This window comes from Sus scrofa, chromosome 1, assembly GCF_054392235.1.
Source record: "Sus scrofa isolate SSC_HxYL_T2T_F1_AM1 chromosome 1, Sscrofa_HxYL_maternal_Yorkshire_Landrace_v2.0, whole genome shotgun sequence".
Lineage (NCBI taxonomy): Eukaryota > Metazoa > Chordata > Mammalia > Artiodactyla > Suidae > Sus > Sus scrofa.
In genome coordinates, this window is record NC_139383.1 from 236,823,426 (window position 1) to 236,845,550 (window position 22,125).

General features: G+C 36.5%; 1 protein-coding gene across 16 annotated transcripts in view; it reads left to right on the forward strand.

Annotated features, from left to right (window-relative positions):
• TMC1 (transmembrane channel like 1) overlaps positions 1-22,125 on the forward strand; it is a 397,188-nt gene that overhangs the window by 244,276 nt on the left and 130,787 nt on the right. The window lies entirely within an intron of this gene.

Consider the following 22,125-nt stretch of genomic DNA (forward strand, 5'->3'; position numbering starts at 1 on the left):
CTGGCTCTGTAGTCGGTCGAGGTAAGAGGGTTAATGCTTTGCTAGTTACTTCGTTGTGGCTGGAAGCAGATATTCCAATACTGCATTTATGGTATGGTTTGGCTTGAACATTTGAGGATTCTCTTCAGTTATTATAACTTTTAAATAATGTAAGGTAAATATCTTCAAAATGTATTTTTTCTACTTTGGAGTAGTTCTCACAGGCCTGGTTTTTACCGAAGATAAGATACAGATTTTTAGTATCTGAGTTCCATATCATAATATTCAGAAGTACTAGGTATATTCATATTATAATGGGGAAAAAAAGTTGAAATTCCACTCTTGTTTGATGTCTTCTTAGATCTTGCAAAGGCCTGAAGAAGGGCATGAAATCTGTAAGTCTTTATTAAGTGAGACAGTAAAAGGATCCAAACCAAAATTATCCTAGACAAGAAAAAAATCCCTATGAAGAAGTTGAAACTCTAAGGCTTTTCTTTTCCTCTTGTGCAAAAAGCATTCTGCAACAATTGCTTCAATTTGTAAATGTATGCATAACACTAATTTGAATATCTCATATTAGTATGTGAGAATTCTTCCTCCTCTCAGGTTGTAGTATGAGGAAAAAAATCAGTTCCCATCAATGTAGCAATTTGTATTTACCAGTACCGTTATTAAATTATCCTCTTATCCTCTTCTGTTTGAACAAGCTGTGTTCTTTAATTTTAATTCATTTAGCACAACAAAAAGTGTAATAGATGCTTCTTGACTTCAAGAAGCTCATAGCCTATTTGAAGAGATGAGACAAAAGTGTAGAAAATATTAAAAAGCAGTATAAGACCATTCTGAGAAAGATGTTTGGATGCAGGATATGAAGTGTCAGTTGAATTGTAGAGGCAACATATACTTTGTACCTTTTTCTCATTTCCAACTATTTAATCTTTTTCTAGGGCTCGCTAGTGAACATTCTTCAATTTATCCAGATCAGCCCTTAGCGTGTGATCTGAAACGTCTAGCAGATACAAATCTGATCGGTTCTGAGTATGTTTGGATGATTACGTCAATGTTCTGACTGCTACAGTTCTGTTTATGCAGAACTGTACTTGTTTTTATCACAGCACCATGTCATTATCTCTTGGTGATGCAGGGAGTCAAACAAATGTCGGAATCATGCAGACTTGGGTTTGAATCCTTTCTTCACTTGTAGGCTTTGGATCTTGAGTGGGTGTATTAGTTAAGGACAACATATTCTATCTTAGCTACCTTAAGCTAAAAGATAGCAGGGGAGGACTCATGGAACCCAAAGAAGAATGAAGTTGAGTCTCAGGCTCAGCCAGAACCAGAGACTGAAGCTCTATAGCAAACCTAGGAAATTCTCTTTCACTTTTACCTCCACAAACCTGCTTCATTTTCTGGCTTCATATGGTTTTTCTCTCTTTTGTAGTAGACATGACAGGTAAGGCTAAACCCAGGAGGGCCTAAAGCTTCCATTTTCTCAGCCATGTGGGTGAATAAATGTTTTTATGTTTATTTCAGGATACAAGTCACAGAAAATGTTAGGGAAGTGGTAGAAAAGTTCCCATAAAAGCATAGTAATTGGGATAATAAAATGATGGGTTGTTCACTGTAACTAATCATTTCATGTCTTTTAGTTCAGCTTACTTATATGTAGGAGATCTTCCATAAATATTAACTTTCTTGTCTCTTGGTTCCTTTCCAGCCAATGTTAACTCTCTATCTTAGACAATTTTCTGCTTAGAGTATGTAATATGTACTACCTGCAAATAGGAATATGTCTTGATAAAACAGAACTATTGAAAACAGCTTATGTTTCCATCATTTGTCAAGGCAAGAATTCATGTATTCCTCCTGGACCAAATAGATAAGGTGGAAAGTAACAGGGATTGAGTGGTTTTGATGAGTCTTCATCCAAGAAATTTGTTTGTTGGGGTGAGGATTGTACAGATACAGAGGCTGCCTGTGGGGTGAACTGTTGAGTTTTGTAAAAGGCCTGATTAATTTAGGCTGCACTGTATATTTTAATACCTTAATACCAGAAAATGAGTATGGCTTATCAAAGTGAGGTGGTTCTTATAACTGTAAATTATCAGAAAGATACAGGATCTATCTGAAGACCAGGACTGAAGAGTGAAATATGATAGAACTTGATTAAAGGTAGCATTTATTTACCTTTTAAATAAATAGTCTATGCTTAGTGAAGTGAACTATAGTTATTAGGGAAGATTTTGACACAAATATCCAGTTCTTCCTCTTCAGGGAAGTAGTCAGAACCTTCTTGGGAATTTCTTGGGAGCAGGTGTGGCTCATCTATTCTTCTGTGCTCCATTCTGTTGCAGGATCTCTAATTGTGAGCTACTTAACTATCTGTGACAGAGAGTTCACAGTCTTTGCTTTTTAACTCTGAGAACGACTTCATGATGCTAGAAGTCTTTTTCTACATCTGAGGGCCACTGGTTTTTCTGTCTTATTTGTCATGTCTGTCCTTATTCCTTGAAGGGGAAGACTGTCTACACACTGTGTGGACTGAAGAGGCCTTCCTAACCCCTCAATGTTGATGCTGTCTTCTGCTTAAAGTCTAAACTGAAAATGGGTCCCTCATCTAGGCAGAACCATGACATTTCCCAAGTAATGAATAATTAAACAGCCTTCCAACAAGAATAGCTGATTTTGTTTTGTTTTGTTTTCATTCCATGGCTAATGTTGTGTAGTTGACCTTGCAACTAGCCCTAGCCTTAAAATATGGTGATTTTGTGAAATGGAATTCTCTAACTTCAAATATATTTCCTTTTCATTGAATTTACTGAGTTACCTTCAGGTCAATAATCCAGTTCTTAAACATCTGACTTTTGAGAGGCATTAACTAATATAATAACATCTCCTCCCCAAATTCTGTCTGCCTTTAAAAAAGTTTTCCTGCCTTTATATTTCTATTCCAACTCCCCTGACACACAATTTTTCACAGTTCCAGAATTTCCTAAACTCCACATAAAATATTTTGCATATAGATACATATTGGTAGTACTGACCTCTCACAGAATACTTCAAAAATTAATATATTCTAGTTTTCAGTATTTACATGGAAAGGTTCTTCTTGCAGAAACGTCTCCTGAACCCTGTAGGAGATAACTTGCAAGTTACAGTCAAAATCATGAAGTAGCTCAAGATTTGCGTCCTCCTGTGCCTTCCCCATGTTATAGTAACACCTCTGTGATCTAGGATCCAGTACTCTCAACTCTCTGTCCTTCACTTTTCATTTTGGCTTGCTTTTATTAAGGTATCTAGGGGAAAAATATCAGTATGTTATTTTTACCCTAGAATGTAAATTATTGATAAGTAAAGAAGTGCTTTTTAGTTTTCTGCCATGGCTCATATTTTTTCAGACTTTGCCTAATTCCTAGAGTATCTTTCCATTCTGTCTCTTCCTTCATCAGAAAGCTTAGATAGTTTCACATTGCTGCCATGTGACATTTAGACTTGCCAAACGGGTATGTCAGGGTCTTCTGCCATTTGAATTTAGTCTCACTTTAAGTTCATATTTAATCCATTTGATCCATGTTCCAGGCCCAGCACATTCTTCAACTTCTGTATATTATTGAAGTAATCACTTTAGCTTCTCTCTCTCTCTTTTTTTTTTTTTTTTTTTTTTTGTCTTTTTGTTTTTTTAGGGCCACACCCATGGCATATGGAGGTTCCCAGGCTAGGGGTCTAATCAGAGCTGTAGCCGCTAGCCTACACCACAGCCACAGCAACGTGAGATCTGAGCCATGTCTGCAACCTACACCATAGCTCATGGCAATGCCAGATCCTTGACCCACTGAGCGAGGCCAGGGATCGAACCCTTAACCTCAAGGTTCCTTGTCAGATTTGTTTCCACTGCGCCACAACGGGAACTCCACTTTGGCTCTTCTCAATCTTTGCTTTTCATCACCCTGCCCATCTTCAAGGTTCAATTGATTCCTGCCTCCTCTGTGGCACTTTCCTGGATTTCTTCAGTAAAACATAACTTCTTCCTCTTCATACTTCCTGTGGCATTAAGTATGCATGTCACTCTTCTCCAAGTGCTTTGGAGTGAAGATGTTCCTTATATGGACAGTGACCACTTTTTCCAGACCAAATATTGACACACTGGCCAGAAAATTTTTTCGTATATATATATATATATATATATATATATGTGTGTGTGTTTACTGTAAAAACTTATGAAATAAAGTTTAGATTTTTTTAGATTGTGAGCTTGGAAAAGTTCAAGGATGAGGTGAGTTGTGGTCAACTGTCTAGTTGCTAAGTTAACTGATGGTTAATTTCTGCTGGCCATCACATAATTTCACTAGAGAAAAATCTACATGGGGAACTAGATTATAATGCAAACATTGCTTAGAAAGCCCATGATCAGGACCAGGATAGGTTGAAAGACTTGAGGAATATTTCAGCTGCAAGTGATGGAACATTCCAGTTTTCTAATAGGAACAAAAACAAAGAACAAACAAACAAAAAACATTAGAATGGCTTGTCTTCTCTAGAATCTGGATTTCTTAACATTGATAATTTTTTTTTTTTTTTTTTGGCTGTGCCCACAGTATGCAGAAGTCCTGGGGCCAGAGATCGAACTGTGCCATGGCTGTAACTAGAAGCACAGCAGTGACAATGTCAGATATTTAACCCATTGAGCCACAGTGGAACTCCCACTTGATAATGTTTAATAAGCACTAACATCACTTCCTTTTTGGCTTCCTATTTTCTATGCCTCTTTTTCTGAGGAATTCCTCTCTTTTGACCCTTTTTATTTTTCAAGTTTATCAGTGACATAATTTTGGCTACTTCCTCTGCCCTGGGAGCCATTCTGTCTCTTTAGGAAGCTTTTGCATGTGCCAGATCTCATCTTTTATGTTTTGATGTTTAATAACACTCAAAGGTTTTATTTCTTTTGTTTGAATAGTATGAAAGAAAGTGTGCTCATTTAATAACCTACATATTCAAAAATTTATTACTTTTTTAAACAAAGAAAAATGGAAAATTCTATGATGATATATCATAGCTAGTGAATACTTGTAATCAGAACTCTTCCAGAAATTTCAGGATGTATCATATCACTGATGATGCTGGAAGATAGGGGAAGGCAGGAGCATGGCTGACTTTTAATACCATGTATCTTCTACTGCCACAGAATAGTTAAGACCTAATAAATATTTATTGAGTGAATGGTTGACTGTGCTATGAATAGATACTTGGATAGTGAGTTCTGTGATCCTAATCTTTATAAGTACCTCCTAGGACCTGCTTTCAGGTAGGTTTAAGAAGATGTAAGCGTAGTCTAGGACCCTAGTCCTTGTTCTATGCTCCTGTGTGAAGGGGGTATTAGACAGGCAATTGGCCTCTAATACTATATTCCTTAGTAGGTTATATGGGATCAAAAGCAGAACTTTAGAAAGGAGGTCTATTTTTAGGCTTGGTGACTTATTTAGATAGGGTTGGTATAGAAAGTGGTACAAAGATATTCACGTGTATAATATCACATCCAGGGTGTTTTGATGCTGCATTCCAATGACCTGGGAGGGGATGGGTGGAAGCACCTGAAAACTGAAATAAACCACCGCAGGCTCCTCTTTGCAATCCACAAGTCTGGCAGCTGGTGACTCAGGAGACCTGAATATTTGTTACGTATAGCACCATAATGCCACCTTAGTTTATAGATTTAGAGATTAATCTAATAGATTCTAAATCATTTGGTTCATTTAAAAAATCTTTATCTCTTTGCTTCTCGCTAAACTTCTTCTTTTCTATGTCTAGATATAGGTGATGGCACTAGATTCTTGTGAGCTATCAGCCCCAACCACCGGGAAGGAAAATTACCCCACTCATGAGAAAGTGACATTTGCTTTCTCTTTGAAGAGGAGTGATCTGTATAATGGTGTGCTGAAGTGGGAACATGATTCCCTGCCATGGTTCCTCTTCATCCCCCTGTATTTACATCTCTTCATTGAGAAGGCTGGGGTTCTGTGATGATCAGAGCTGCCAGACTGCACAAATGCTGTAGTGAGAAGACAGCCAAGTAAAATACTAACCATTTCAACCGGAAAAATTTACAATAGCTACATTAAAACCTGCTTTGATATTGAGAGGTACGGGAGATGCAGTTAAGGAAAATATAGGTTTGTCTCCAAGGAAATTAGGGAAGAGCCCTAAAGAAGCAGTCCTACTCTAATGGAGCAAAGCTCTGCTCTGTTCCCTCCAGTCCTGTGCTTCCTCCTTCCTGTGACTTTGTTCATCATTTTTCTTTCTCTTGGAAAGTTTTCTTATACAAAGGCCCCAAAGCTAGGGGGAAAATGTGGTACGTCCGGGAGTAGACGAAAGTTACCATGTAATATCACTATTGTTCGTTGATGGATTGGTTCATTAATTCATTTATACATTCACTTATTCATGCCACAAATATTTACTGAATGCTACAATTTTCCAGGCACAAAAACAGAGAGTTGAAGAAGACCAAGAAAGGCCCTGCCTTCTTAGAGCTTACTTCCTATAGGGAAAATAAAAAGTAGCTCAATTAATAAATAACTAGAGAACATAATGTCAGGTGGAGACAGCTATGAAGCAAACTAAAGCAGGATAGAAGAGCTACTGATACCTGGTAGCTTTTAGTTTTTCCATCTGTCTAGTTGCTCTTGCAGTCTCAGTGAGGTGGTTTGGCAAAGGAAATTACCAGTGTTGACTTTCAATTTAAGGCCTTTTTCTATCCCATGTCTCACCACTATGCTCTTCTTCTCGCCTCTAAGATCTAATTCCCTGCATTCTGCAATGCCAGTCAGCTTTCTTCCTCTTAGCTGCCACATATTCATTATAAAAATGTACATGCACTATAGTCCTTGCCTGGATAAACTAGAATTCTCTTCTCTATTTTCTCATTTTTTTAAATACTGTAGAAATTGCTCGTCTGCTGATATTCCTTCTTTCCCTTTGTCTTGTGGGTTTGTATCTTTTAAAATTCCTTCACTACCATGTATAGTTTGATCTTGAGAAGTACCAAAGGCAAACATATGTATGATCCATAGTATTTAAATGAATTTACCTACTCAATCTGTTTAAAAGTTGAGGTAATAGCACCCATCACTGGGTTTCTCTATGGATCCTGGACATTTTTAATCCCTGAAGTTTTTCATTTGCTTAGCAATAACATGGTCAGGTATGTTGACCTGAAACAAACAGATATTTCTTCAGCAAAGATGGGTTTGTTTTGGATCAGCAGAGAATTGCAGTTTGGGGTCTGCAATCATGGTGAGCCACCTGCAAGGCCTGGAAGGAAAGGAGTGTGCTTTTATAGGGAGGAAAAGGAAATTGAGAGGGCTTTAGTAAGCCAAGAGTCCATGGCTTTCCATTGGCTGAGTCTTTGAATTGAAGCAAGTCTGTTTACTTGCTGGGCTCTGTTTTCCACACAGGATGAGAGCTCCCCCTTCTGGCCTCCAACTCTATTTAATTGAGGTTTCTGTTTATTCATTTTTTAGTAGGTAACGACACCTATTGCTATAAATTCCAGCCCCCATCCTTTGTTCACCCCAATGGGGCTATAACTTGTTCTCTACCAATTCTAGTTCTTTTACCAGCAATTTGTCAATTACAGTGTAGAATTTTCTACCCACTAACAGTTTCCACACAGGTTTCTGCTTGCAGGGTTTTGCTGTGGTGAATTGCAATTCTCTGTATTGCCCTGTGTCTCTCTCCAATTTTAGGGGCAATGATTTGCCCTGTGAAGTCAATTCTCCGAAGAATTGTTGATTTTTAGTTTGTTCAGCTTTTTCTAGTTAGGATGGGAATGATGACTTCTAATCTCTTTACATTTAGAGACTCAGTGTTAATCTACCTCTTTCATGCAGTTTGCACTGACCGATTCATCATCCTGGGCTGTCTTTCTCTCCTGACTCCTATTTTTGACATTAAATACTTACATTCCACTCTACACCAATCATTTTATTTGTGCATATGTTTTCATCTGTCTAGACTAGGACCTCCTGGAATGAAAGAAAAAATAGCTTATTTACTTTATGGCTCCTCAGATGTCATTAGATTAGTATAGATTTGAGTGCTTTCTATATACTGCCACATACATTTTACTTATTTAATTTTCATAACACTGCTATGAGATTATTTATTTTTACAACTTGTTGAAATGGAAAATGGAAACATGCTCAAAGAGGCTAGACATGGCTTATGGTCATGCTTTTTGAAGCGGCAGAGGTAGGTTTTGAACTCAGGTCTGCCTGATTCTAACAAGACAGTTCCTTCAACTAAGACACACAGTCCTTCCTACTGCTTTCTTCCTTGCAAAGTAAGGATGATGGCAGGTACCTGACCTAAGAATAAAATAGTCAATTGAGGTCTATTAATTTTGATAATTAAGAGAAAGTAGAGCTAATTAACTAAAACTCTCTCCTATCATTTCTCCTTAAACTTCCACAATGTCTCAGCAGCATTTTTCTGAACTACATTACAAGGTGGAACATTTTAGCCACTACTGAAGAAAGCACTAGACATTTTATTAGTAGGCTCCTTTCTTCCTAACACTGTGGGGGAAAAATATTAAGTTCTGACTGCTTTATTCCTGTTTTTTTTTATGACCTTTTGTAATCCAGGACTTCTTTACAGGGACACTGCAAGGGTCAGTCAAATAAGCCTTTGAGTGAAATTCTAGGAGACATAACAAAGTGTAACCTCTTACTTTCTGTATCTTTATTTTTTTTTAATTTTCCTCACTTTTTGTCTCCCTAAATCTGTCTTAAAATCAAAAACAAAACAGAACAGTACTTTTTAAAAGCATCTTTAAAAGTAAATAGGGTAAATATTCATTTACTGTAATAATTTGGAAATATAGAAAATGTCTAAAGAGGAAGAAAAAGACTTCTCACAACCTCATCATCCAGATATGGCTGCTAGCATTTTGGCATATTTTATGTCAGCCCCAACTCACATTTGGCATGACTTTTATTTCAGTTATCTCATATTGTATAATATACAGAATTTTTATAATCTCTTTACATAGTAGATAATAAACATTTCTACATACCATTAAAGTACTGCTAAATATTATAGAAGCTGAATTAATTTATGTAACCATTCCCTCAGAACTGGTAATTCCATGTGGAATCACCTGAAGGTGATTGGATATGAAACAAAAAAGAAAGGGATGGGAGGCAGCCAGGGTTGTTGACTCATGTTTTGGTTTTCTGGGTTTCTCCATGCGATTAGAAAAAAAGAAGTTAACTTACAGACTTCTAGAGCATTTGGCATGAATAAATTTCTCATTGGTCAAGATGGAGTACAGATACTGAATTTATTTACTCTCTTTCCTGAAACAACTTTTTTTAAAATGGCAAAATATATGAAACAACAGTTTCAAGACATCTCAGATAAAAAAGGATAGTGAGGAGTTCCCGTGGTGGCACAGTGGTTAACGAATCTGACTGGGAACCATGAGGTTGCAGGTTCGATCCCTGCCCTTGTTCAGTGGGTTAACAATCCGGCGTTGCCGTGAGCTGTGGTGTAGGTCGCAGACCCGGCTCGGATCCTGTACTGCTGTGGCTCTGGTGTAGGTCAGCGGCTATAGCTGCTATTCGACCCCTAGCCTGGGAACCTCCATATGCCGCAGAAGCAGCCCAAGGAATGGCAAAAAGACAAAAAAAAAAAAAAAAAAGGATAGTGACCTCTGAGAGATGGAAAACAAATGAGGAGAATCCTACAGTTGCCTCAGCTGACTGTCTAGAGAGAGTCTCCAGAGCACAGTGCAGGGAAGAGGAGGCATAAACAGAGACTACTGAGCTCTCTAAGTTGAGGAGATAAAGTTGAGAGCTCAGGGAAACTAAGACAACTAAAATCCATAGGAAAGACTCCCAAAGAAGAGAAGGCTGAACAGAATGAGAGAGAGTTCTGGAGATCTGCAGTATTCCTCTTCAACTAAATAATGATCCATGTGTGCATGTGGTTTGGGGGAAAAAAAGAAACCAAAAGGATTAGAAGAAGCAGTTACTAGAGCTCACACAGGTCTGGGAATAGTTCCTCTTTCCACCAGCAAGAATATAAAACATCATAATTCATTGGATACCAGGCAGAGTGCTCAGAAGGGTTTTTTCCTCAACAATAGGGAAAAATTAGCCTTAGACTAAATGTTGTTCTGGTTCCACCTAACAGCTTAAAAGTGAGACTCTAAAGGATAAAACTATTTTGAGGTAACTTAAATACACATGAGAATAAAACAATTATATTTATAGGAATATAAAAATATTTAGCACCCTATAGGAAAAATTTATAATATCTATTGTACAATCAAACCTGATTATCATAAGTACCTATAATTATGAGAAAAATCAATTTAACATAATGCCTCAAAATGACACAGGTGATAGATAGTTATTATAACTACACTATACATATTCAAGAAACTAATGAGAAAAATAGGTAGAAGCATAGATGAAATTCAAAAGATAAAATTAATCTTCTACAGATAAAAATTACAATGTTTGAGATGAAGCGTATACTGCTTGGGATTAACACCAGATTAGACATTGCAGAAGAAAAGATTAGTGAACTTGAAAATGTATATGACAATAGTAGCACAAAGTCTGGAAGGGAAAAAATGAAAACATACTGGCATAAGGTTGGATACTATACATGAAATTGTATAATATCACTTGAAGATAGACTACTATTAAATACCACTTTACCCTAAACCAACCACTTAATATAGTGTCAGAAAGAGTTATAGATAATAAAACATGAGAAGAGATAAAACTAGAATAATTAGAAAACTCAGTTCATTCAAAGAAGCCTGAAAGAGAGGAAAGCAGAAACAAAGAAGATGGGACACATAAAAATGAAATAGCAAGAAGATATATTTAAGCCCAGTTATATAGATATGCACATTAAATGTAAGTGGTCTAAAAACCCAAATTAACGGTTAGAAACTGTTTATGTTAAAAACCAAGAGTCAGAGTTCACACTGTGGCTTAGTGGTTAACAAGGCTAACTAGGATCCATGAGGATGCAGGTTTGATTCCTGGCCTCCCTGAGTGGGTCAAGGATCCAGCATTGCCATGAGCTGTGGTGTAGGTCACAGATGTGGCTCAGATGTGGCATTGCTGTGGCTGTGGCATAGGCTGGCAGCTGTAGCTCCTATTCAACCCCTAGCCCAGAAACTTCTATATGGCACAGGTATGGCCACAAAAGGAAAAAAAAAAAAAAAAAAAAATTCAAGAGTCAATGTATATGTTGCCTATGAGAAACAGAGTATAATTTGTAGTATAAAGCTACAAATAGGTTAACAATAAAAAGGATAGAAAGCCATATTAAAACTAATTAAAAGAAAATTATAGTGACCATGTTAATATTGATTGAATTTTACTTCAGAGCAAAGAATATTACCAGGAATAAAGAATGCTATTTCATACTGATAGGGTTAAATTTATCAAGAAGGAATAACAAATTTAAACATTTATATATCTAATAACAGAACTTAAAAATACATAAGGCAAATACTGATAGAACTGCAAGGAAAAATGTATAAATTCACTACTCTAGTCAGGTTGCAATACCTTTTTTTTTTTGCAATAATTGATAGAACAAGGGAAAAAAATTGTCAAGTGTGTAGAAGACCTCCTCAACACTATCAACCATCTTGAGCTAATTGAAACTTATATAATTCCAAAAAGACCAGCAGAATGTACCTTCTTTTCAAGTGTACATAGACTATCTAGCAAGATACACCATATTCTAGGACATAAAATAAATCTCAGTGTATTTAAAGGCATTCAAATTATACAGAGTATATTTTCTGAACACAGTGAAATTAAATTAGAAATTGATAACAAAAGATAACTGGAAAATCCCCCAGAATTGGGAAGGTAAATATCACACTTCTAAATGACCCTTGGGACAAAAAGAAATCAAAAGAGAAATTAGAAAGTGGTTTGAAATGAATTAAATATTTTTTGAGATATAGCTAAAACAGTGTTTTTAGGAAATTTTATAGTATTATGCACCTATATTAGAAAAAAAGAAAGGTGTTAAATCAGTGTTCTTAGTTTCTACCTTAGGAAATTAAAAAAAAAAAGAGTAAATAAAACTCAAAATAAGAAGTAGGTAACAAAAGCCAGAGATGAAATCAACAGAAAACAAAACAATAGAGAAAGTGACATGAAGATCTTGTTCTTTGAGAAGATCGCTAAAATTGATAAGCCACTGGCCTGACTAATAGGAATTTACCAAAAGGAAATAATGATATTATTGAAGTCATTCACCTAGTAGCAGAAGACAGAAATGAGAGAGGTGACATCGCTACAAAGCCTATAGATCCTGAAAGAATAATAAGGCAATATTATTAGCAACTCATGACAATAAATCATACAAATTACTTGTATGATAGCCTACTAAAGCTCACTCAAGAAGAAATAAATAACCTGAATAGAAATTGAATTTACTATTAAAATCTGCCCCACCAAGAATATATCAAGCTTTAATTGCTTCCCTAGAAAATTCTTTCAAATATTCAAGGAAGAAGTAATTCTGATTTTGTACAAAATTTTATGTAAAATTGAAGAGGCAATAATATTTCTCAGCTTTCCCTGAGCTACCATTACTCTGATACCAAAATCAGACAGACATCCTAGAAAACCACAGATAAATGTATAAAAACAACAATTAGAAACTGAAAATTTGCAAATATAATTTACAATGTCAGAAAAAATTTCAAAGAATTTAGAAATAAATATGGTCAAAGTGGTACAAGATCTGAACACTGAAAACTACAAAACATTGCTGAAAGGAATTAAAGAGGGCCTAAATAAATTGATATACTCATTTGCAGATTGAAGATTCAATATTGTCATCAATTCTCCCCACACTAATCTATAGATTTTATACAATTCCTATCAGTATCTTAGCAGGTCTTTTAAAATGTTTGCATAAATCAACAAGCTGATCCAAAAATATGTATGGAAATGCAAAGAACCTAGAAGAGGCTGAACATCTTTATAAAAGAACAAAATTGTAAGATATACTTGCCCTCGTGGTTCATTATGAAGCAATAGTAATCAAAACAGTGTGAGATTGGTATAATGATAGACAATCAAAAAAAGACAATTTGTGGATCATGAGAGTTATGGTTCCTAAAAGAAGGTGGCAGGTGTGTATTAATTTTCCCCACTACTTCAGAGTGCCTTAAAGTAATGGTTCCCAGAGTGTGGTTTGAAAACTAGCAATATTAACATGCTTGGAAGCTTTTTAAGAAAGCCAATTATTGGGGCCACCTACTGAATCCGAATCTTCATGGATGAAGCCCAGGAATCTGTGTTTTCACAAGCTCTCCAGGGGATTCTGATGCACATTAAAGTTTAAGAAAGCACTGCTTAGGCCTCTCCCTGCTACAAATTCTCCAGGATTTGGGAGCCAAGAGAAAGATTTGGAGACAGCAGTATAACTCAGTGTCACAGATTCAAGAAAATGGATGGCCTTTGACAATGGAATCCATTAAAACATACTCTCAATGCTGCCAGGCTGAGATGATGAATAAAAAATAAGCTAATCTCATTTCTAGCCATCAGGCTATTGATGATAATTGGGCTTCAAGGTGAGCAATCAGCTTTACTAGTTTTTATAGTTGGCATGATTTGTTGCTTGGAACGGACTTACTGTTAAGTATATGGTTGAGAATAATGCAGAGACCATGAAGAGAAATGTAGAATTCTAGAAGTCTTTTAAAAATTTCTCTCTCTCTTCCACACACACATACACACACACATATGCATTCACAGTGACATGGCACTTGAGACAAGATGTGGAACTAAATAGTTCTGATGAATGTCTGTGTGATATGGTCACCCTGAAGAGCCAAGAGCTCAAAGTCTCTTCTGGCTCAGTATGACCTAAGAACTAGTTTCTTGGGGGAACACTTGATTACATTAGATAGGCCAACTAGCTTCTGAGGTTACCATTAGAGTTTTAGTCTTACCTTCAGTTGCCTGAAAAAATGTACTCTATTGGATTAGGAAATTGAATCTCATGTGGTCTGGTCCTGCTTTTTGGATTTAGGAAGTGGCTTGTCTCAATAACCAAAGTAATCCCATCTTATGGAAAGGAAAGGAAAATGGCAAGTTAAAAATATAATGAGGAGAGTTCCCGTCGTGGCGCAGTGGTTAACGAATCCATCTAGGAACCATGAGGTTTCGGGTTCGATCCCTGCCCTTGCTCAGTGGGTTAACGATCCGGCGTTGCTGTGAACTGTGGTGTAGGTCACAGAAGCGGCTTGGATCCTGTGTTGCTGTGGCTCTGGTGTAGGCTGGTGGCTACAGCTCCGATATATATATGATTATACATATATATATATGTATTTAATGAGGAGTTCCCCATTGTGGCTCTGTGGTAATGAACCTGACTGGTATCCATGAGGATGTGGATATGATCCCTGGTCTTGCGGAGTGAGTATCGGATCCAGCATTGCAGTGAGCTGTGGTGTAGGTCGCAGAGGTGGCTTGGATCCTGCATTGCTGTGGCTGTGGTGTAGGCTGACGGCTGTAGCTCTGAGTCAACCCCTAGCCTGAGAACTTTCAGATGTCATGCGTGAGGCCTTAAAAAGCACTATATGTATATTTTAAGCAATATGTGTGTGTGTGTGTGTGTGTGTGTGTGTGTGTATAATGAGCACTTAAATTTATTAGTTGCTGTTTTAAAGTGGTCTCTTTTAATACGCATCAGCTTTCCTTCCTACCTCCCATCTCACTATCATAGATGGGAGGTTTAGATCTTAATGTTTGATCATCGTCCTTCCCTAGGTGACATAATAGTTGCAGTTATACTCCTAACCTTCTGGCATTTAATCAGGACAAAATTGATCACCTTTTATTAAAAACAAACAAATGAAAAATCACTTATAATCAGAATCCTGATAGATTAGCAGGGACAAGATCCCAAGTTTTAGTGGACTTGGCAGACTGTCAGGTACTTACTAAAGAATCCCCATCTTGCCCCTCTATTTTCTGTTGCCATATAGTCATAATGATTTGTCCTCTGGATGACAGACTATTGCCAAAAAAGGCAATCTGGAAGCTGGGTAAGGGAGGACATTCAAATCTCTCATTCCAAAGTCCATTGACTTCTATTTCTTTGTATGGGACTAATTTTATTTTCTGTGGCACTAGAAGATTGTTACTCACAATGACTGTTGGTTCCTTGTTTGTTGGTCAACTTAATTATTTCTTCAATTGCTAACAAGTAAAAATTGGCTGGTTAAACTGACTATTGGCTCAGGCAGCACAATTTTCAACATTAGTTGGCATCATAAACAGGCATGGTGAGGGGTAGCTAAGGGTACCAAGAGACAGAGAGTTTAGTATAATGTTTTATTCCTTGTTTTTATCTTTTGGTGATTAGTCTTTAATATAATCTCAGAAGGTAAAGGTCAGAGAAGGTGTATCTTCTTTATCTTCCTAGAATTTGAGGTGAAAGTTGTCAAAATGTTGTGTTTAAGTATGTGTTAAAGCATTTGAAAAGTCTGTGTAGATTATCATAACCTTTGCTGTGTGCCAGGCACTAAATTATGTACAATGCATGCATTTGTTATTACATTTAGTTCTCCTTGTATGATAGTTATTATTCCTTCCCTTCTCTAAGGCATAGAAATTTTAGGTTAATTATCTAAAGTTATGGCATAAAATTGTGGCAGAGCCAAAACTCAAATGTGGATTTGTCAAATACCGTATGATTTCACTTATATCTAGAATCTAATATATGGCACAAATGAGCCTTTCCACAGAAAAGAAAATCATGGACATGGAGAACAGACTTGTGGTTGCCCACGAGGGAGGAGGAAGGAGTGGGAGGGACTGGGAATTTGAGGTTAATAGATGCAAACTATTGCCTTTGGAATGGATAAGCAATGGGATCCTGCTGTATAGCATTGGGAACTATGTCTGGCCACTTGTCATGGAGCATGATAATGTGAGAAAAAATAATATTTACATGTATGTGTGACTGGGTCACCTTGCTGTGTAGTAGAAAATTGACAGAACACTGTAAATCAGCTATAATGGAAAAAATAAAAATGATTATAAAAAAATGTGGATTTGTCTGACTTAAAAACTCAAGCTCTTTCTACTAGAGCCAGCTGCCAACTTGAAAGCTCTGAGTTGTCATTTCTAGTTCAAAGGTATGAACGCAGTAGTCTTAGGAACTCAAATGAACAAAAGTCCTTTTTTTATTCATATTTTTCAGTACTGGGCCAGTCACGAAAATAGACTTCTTTTTTTTTTTTTTTTTTTGCTATTTCTTGGGCCGCTCCCGTGGCATATGGAGGTTCCCAGGCTAGGGGTCCAATCGGAGCTGTAGTCTCCGGCCTACGCCAGAGCCACAGCAACGTGGGATCCGAGCCGCGTCTGCAACCTACACCACAGCTCACGGCAACGCCGGATCGTTAACCCACTGAGTAAGCGCAGGGACCGAACCCGCAACCTCATGGTTCCTAGTGGGATTCATTAACCACTGCGCCACGACGGGAACTCCTAGACTTCATTCTTTATGGCTGTGGTCTTAAAGGACTTGGAATTAATCCAAATGGAATCAAGTGGTGAAATGCGTTTATATTGATTTATCTTCTGCCTGTTTCAGGAAGTATTTGAAGAAATATGACAAAAAGCAAATATCTGGAAATTCCTAATGAGCGTAATCTCACTCTCTTATGAACTCTAACAGATCTTTTGGTGTATTTCTGTGGTGGAGCTTACCATTATATCTTTTTTTTTTTTTTTTTTTTTTGTCTTTTTTTTTGTTGTTGCTGTTATTGCTATTTCTTGGGCCGCTCCCGTGGCATATGGAGGTTCCCAGGCTAGGGGTCCAATTGGAGCTGTAGCCACCAGCCTATGCCAGAGCCACAGCAACTCGGGATCCTAGCCGCGTCTGCAACCTACACCACAGCTCACGGCAACGCCGGATCATTAACCCACTGAGCAAGGGCAGGGACCGAACTCGCAACCTCATGGTTCCTAGTCGGATTCGTTAACCACTGCGCCACGACGGGAACTCCCTTACCATTATATCTTATATGATTGTTTCTAGTATTTATCTGATTCCATCAAGATGATCTTAAAGGTAGAGACTCTATTAGTCACAGTTCTGCAGAGAAATAGGCCAATGTGTTCTCTGTCTCTCTTCAGTCTATCAGGAGATTTATTTTAAGTAATTGGCTCAGTCTGAAAGTCTAAGACCCAAGAGGACCAATGGTAAATTTCTAATCCATGTCTAAAGGGAGGAGAAGACATATTCCACCTTGAAGACTCAGTCATTGGATGAAGCCTACCCACTCATGGGAGGGCAATCTGCTTTACTCAGTCTGCTGATTCAAATGTTAATATCATTCAGATACGCTGTTACAGACATACACAGAATAATGTTTAACCAAATATCTGGGCCCCATGGCCCAGACAAGTTGACCCACAGAATTAGCCATTACATTCTTATACTCTTCCATGCATCCTCTCTAATACTGGACACTAAATATTGCACAGAGTAATGCTCAATGAATATTTACTGAATTACATTTGATGAGACTATCCTTAGATTATTGTTTAAAATTGTCCAATATAGGTATTATTGTCAGATTGGGTATTGTTAATATCCAATCTTCAATTCCCCCCTCTCTTGCCCACATCCAATACTGATGGCAAATGGTGGAGTTGCCTCCCATCATAGTATAATTTGCTCTAGAGACAGACTGGTGTTTGGACCTACCTTGTCTCTTTCTGTTTGTGGCTTAAACCATTGATTGAATAAGTATCCACTGAGCACTTGCTATATTATAGCTGTGAATGAGATCTGTGACAGGTGCTGAGATGAAGGGAGATTGCTCTAGTGAATAAAGCATGGCAAACTTGTGGCATCCATCTGGTTTTTACCAGCCTTTGCCCATGTAGAGATTGAAGCTGATGGCAGGAATATGAATTTGGACCTAGATATGTGTCCTATTTCAGACTCACTATGAAATGAGTTGCTGTATTCATCATTGTTGATTTTATAGCAGAAACTTTTGCACCTTTTGGGTGAACTTTTGTGATGGGTGAAATTGAGATAGAATGGTGTAAAAATAGACATGGAAATAGAAGATCAAGATTTAAATCTTGGTTATGCCATTTATTGGTTGTATAATCTTTGGCAAGCCATTTGACCTGTGTGTATCCAGACTTTCTTCAAAAGAATGAGGAAGTTGAATGTATTGATCTCAATAGTCAGTGCCATTAGGCACAGATAAATCTTGGATGTGTACTCTGAGTTAGTAGATGCGTACATCGTATTGAAGACAATGTTCCATCTTAATATTAGTTAAGAACGTGAGTTTTGGTGTTCATATTCATGCCTCTGGATTTGAATTCTGGTTCTGCTGCTGTATTACTATAGAGACTTTAACAAGTCTATGACAGATTTCTCATCAGTAAAATAGTGCTAGTAAGAACTATCTTATTGCATAACTTTAGTATGAAATAAAATGAGATTAGCTGGAAAGTATTTTACACAAAGTCTTAATTTTTAGCTTTGAAAAAAAAGTCGTGTTTATGTTTATGTACTTAATTTCATTCTTGTAGAATATATTTTATTTTGTCTTTTGTAGAGGTATCAATTTCAGCCAGAAATTGGTTTACTTGTGTGAGATACATTATTTGACCAGTTTTAACTCTGATAGTCTGCAGAAAGTAAGAGAGTTAGAAATCTCCCATTATAATCTTCATGTAAAATAACAACCATGGCCAAAGGGATCTCATGAATAGATCATAGATTCACACACATAATTTCTTTCCTTTATTTTAATATTATCCTCAGGGTCCATAACAGGCATAAATTTTTATGTTGAAACAAAAAATTTATTAATATGTTTGTAACAGTCACAACTCCCATCACACTAAAGAAAATTCTATATTTACCTACTTTTTAACATTTCACTAAAATAATATTTCAAACAATATTTTTTCATTTTCACACTCCTAATACGTTTGACCAAAAAGGTTTTTAGTTTGCTTTTGCTATTTTAAGAAGCATATTTAGGCAAGTGTATAACCCCCATTTTTGTCTTATACTTAAAATGATCAAAAGGGTTTATTTTTTTTTCCCATGTTTAAAATCTCATTACTTTCAGCAAAAGTTGGTAGATATTGGGGGTTCCCTTCTGGTGCAGCAGATTAAGGATTTGGTGTTGTCACTCAGGTTGCTGCCGTGATTGGGTTGGATCCACGGCCCTGGATCTTCCATACGCTTTCTCTTTCTCTCATCATACCATCTACCTTCTTCTGTTCTTTATTAACATTCTGGATTTATTCAAATCAAAACATTTGTTATCTGTACAAAATGTAAAATATAATATTTTAGAAAAAAAACCTTCTAGTTCTTTGGATATTCTACAATGGATGACAGTGTGAAGAATCCTGAAAAACTCATATTTCCCAGAGAATATTAAAGCCTAATATGTTTTCTATTTTATTTTATTTTTAATTCTTCTGTCAAGGAATCTTAAAAAATAGAGATGGTAACATTTATCCTATTGATTGTTATGAAAAGACAATAAAATATAGTCTTGAAAGTTTGTAGTTTATATGTTGCCAAACAAACACACTCTAACAAGTAAATGTAAGATTACAATCCAGGATTGTATGCAGTGAACTGCAGCATGGAGAATGAATTGAATGAGACAAGAAGGGCTAATTCAGTATCCCTGGAAAGAGGCAATGGTAGTATTTCTGTAATGTTGACAGTGGTGATTCAATGATGTAAAATCAGTAGGGCTAGGTGATGGATTTCAGAAGACTTCAAGACAAATTTCAGCTCTGTAAATTACCAGCTGTGTTAGCTGAGGCATTTTACCCACTTATCCTCTCCGCTTCCTCTTCTGGAAAACGGAAATCATAATGCCTGCTTCATAGGGGGTTTTTCACATAACAAAGTCCTCTGTTTAGGACCAGAACAAAGGGTAATTTGGGACTCCTGGACCAAGGATACCTACCATTCAAATGGAGATTACTCAGCCCAGTATATTCTGTCCCTGTGAAAACAAGGGCAGGGTGCAGACATAATATTTCTAACAATCCACATACCTTTGTCACATTTAATTTCACAAAATTGACTTCCAGTAAGCATTATCCCAAATAACAAACCATCTAGTATTAGCTTGAAATAGAAATGGCTGAAGTGCTTCTGATTTTCAGATGTTAAATCTCTCTTGTCTTTGTAGATTGCTAACTAGAGTACTTGGATGTTAACTAGCTGCCCTTAGGATATAAATTAATACATATACAACATTTTATGCAAGCTCTTTTAATAAAATGATAGACTACATACAAATTACTTACAGGTTTAGTCCTATTGAATATTATAAATTGAGTTAGTGAGGACGAAATTGGAATGGGTGGATTGGTGATCAATGCATGTAAGCTCCCAAGGACACCTAGAATTCAGAATGTGTTTCATTAACTGATGACGATGTTAGCTAATATCCCTAGTTCAGTAGCAAATCCTGTAAAGTGTAATTGTTCCTAAGCAGCTAAAAAGCAAAAAAAAAAAAAAAAAGATTCATTCTAGTTAATGACTTGCTTTTTCTATTTTTAAGAAAAAAATGAACTAAGTTATTTCATCCTTGGTTGTATTAATATTTCATCAGAGAGACCAGTTCTAAATTTCAGAAAACAAATCCAAGTTCTAAGCTATTCTCATTTTCTTTTTTCTGCCTGTCTTCTGTAGTAGCCATTCTGTCACCACTTAGCCTTCATCCTGACTCTACTCTGCACCCACTGCCTTTTGTTCTTTAGAAGACACTTATTAACATTTACTAATATATGCTAATGAGAAGTAATTAGCATTTTCTCTGTGAACAAAAGCTAGTGCTAAAATGGATGGGTGAAGACTGTAGAGAATTCAGCCAGCCTTGCTTCATGCTTCTTTATGCTCTGTAAACAATCATCTGCTTTCAGTTATTTCACAATTCTTGTGGTTGTTGTTTGTTTTGTTTTATTTTTGTTTACCTATGATTCCTGACTTCTTCATAATTGGGAATATTACAGAAATGGTATGGAGGACAGAAAGATTCCTTTTTGTTCTAAGCAATCCAAGGATATATAAGCATAGTCACCAAGGGTTTATAACAATTATTTTCATCTGATTGGTAGCCAAAAAAACTCACCCAAGAGAATGTATTTTCATTTCAGCACACTTATTTACGGTGGTTGCCCTTTATGGTAGTAATTGCAATGTAAGAGCACACATTCAATATATATTATGACGGCATGGTTAAATAAGAAATGGTCTTTCCCCTAAAATAATCTAAATGCAGAGAAAAAGCAAGACTTGCCACTTACTTTTTTGTAACCACAGAGAGCTCTAAATGCCTTTGTAAATATCTATTTATTTACTGAATATAATATAGTTTTTAAAAAGTCAACCCTCCAAACCACATAGAATAAGAGCTATTTTTGTTCTTTCTGTAGACCAGTGGTGTCAAGAAATATCTAATTGCAGCTTCTCACAAATACTTTAGTACATAATTCGCCATTTGAAGAAATACTTCAGCATTTTATATTTGCTTTTTCAGTTCAAGAGTGGTATAATGGGTGGTAAAAATTGGAGACATACTAACTACCCATTTCTCTCAGCCTGTTTAATTTTAATTTAATGTACCATAAAAATAGAAGGAAATAGTGCCCAAAAAATCGGTGTGCATTCCCTTGCCCTCTTCTTATTCATGTAAAAAAAAAAGATTTATGTTCATTGTGAAAAGCTAGGAGGGGGAATCTTTATTTTTAGTGAATCTTCTCTTCTTGTCTCAGGGTTAGCCATTCTCTCTCTGGAACCTCAATGAAATGTGTTTCTTCACTTTATTCTCTTCCATTTGGCAACTACAGTGTTTTGTATTGTGTTTTTAATAAAGTAGGTATCAGCAGCTATTTATTCTCTATTTCTTAAGGGCCATGGAGCCTTAAAAATAAATATAATCTAAAAGGAAAAACACTGAAGAATGACAGCTACTATAGCAGTTGAATTTTTTTTCCCTGCTCTCTTTCCTTTGGGTAGGTGAGTCTTACCAAAAAACCCAAAATTATTGTTCTTTTTAAAATAACCTTA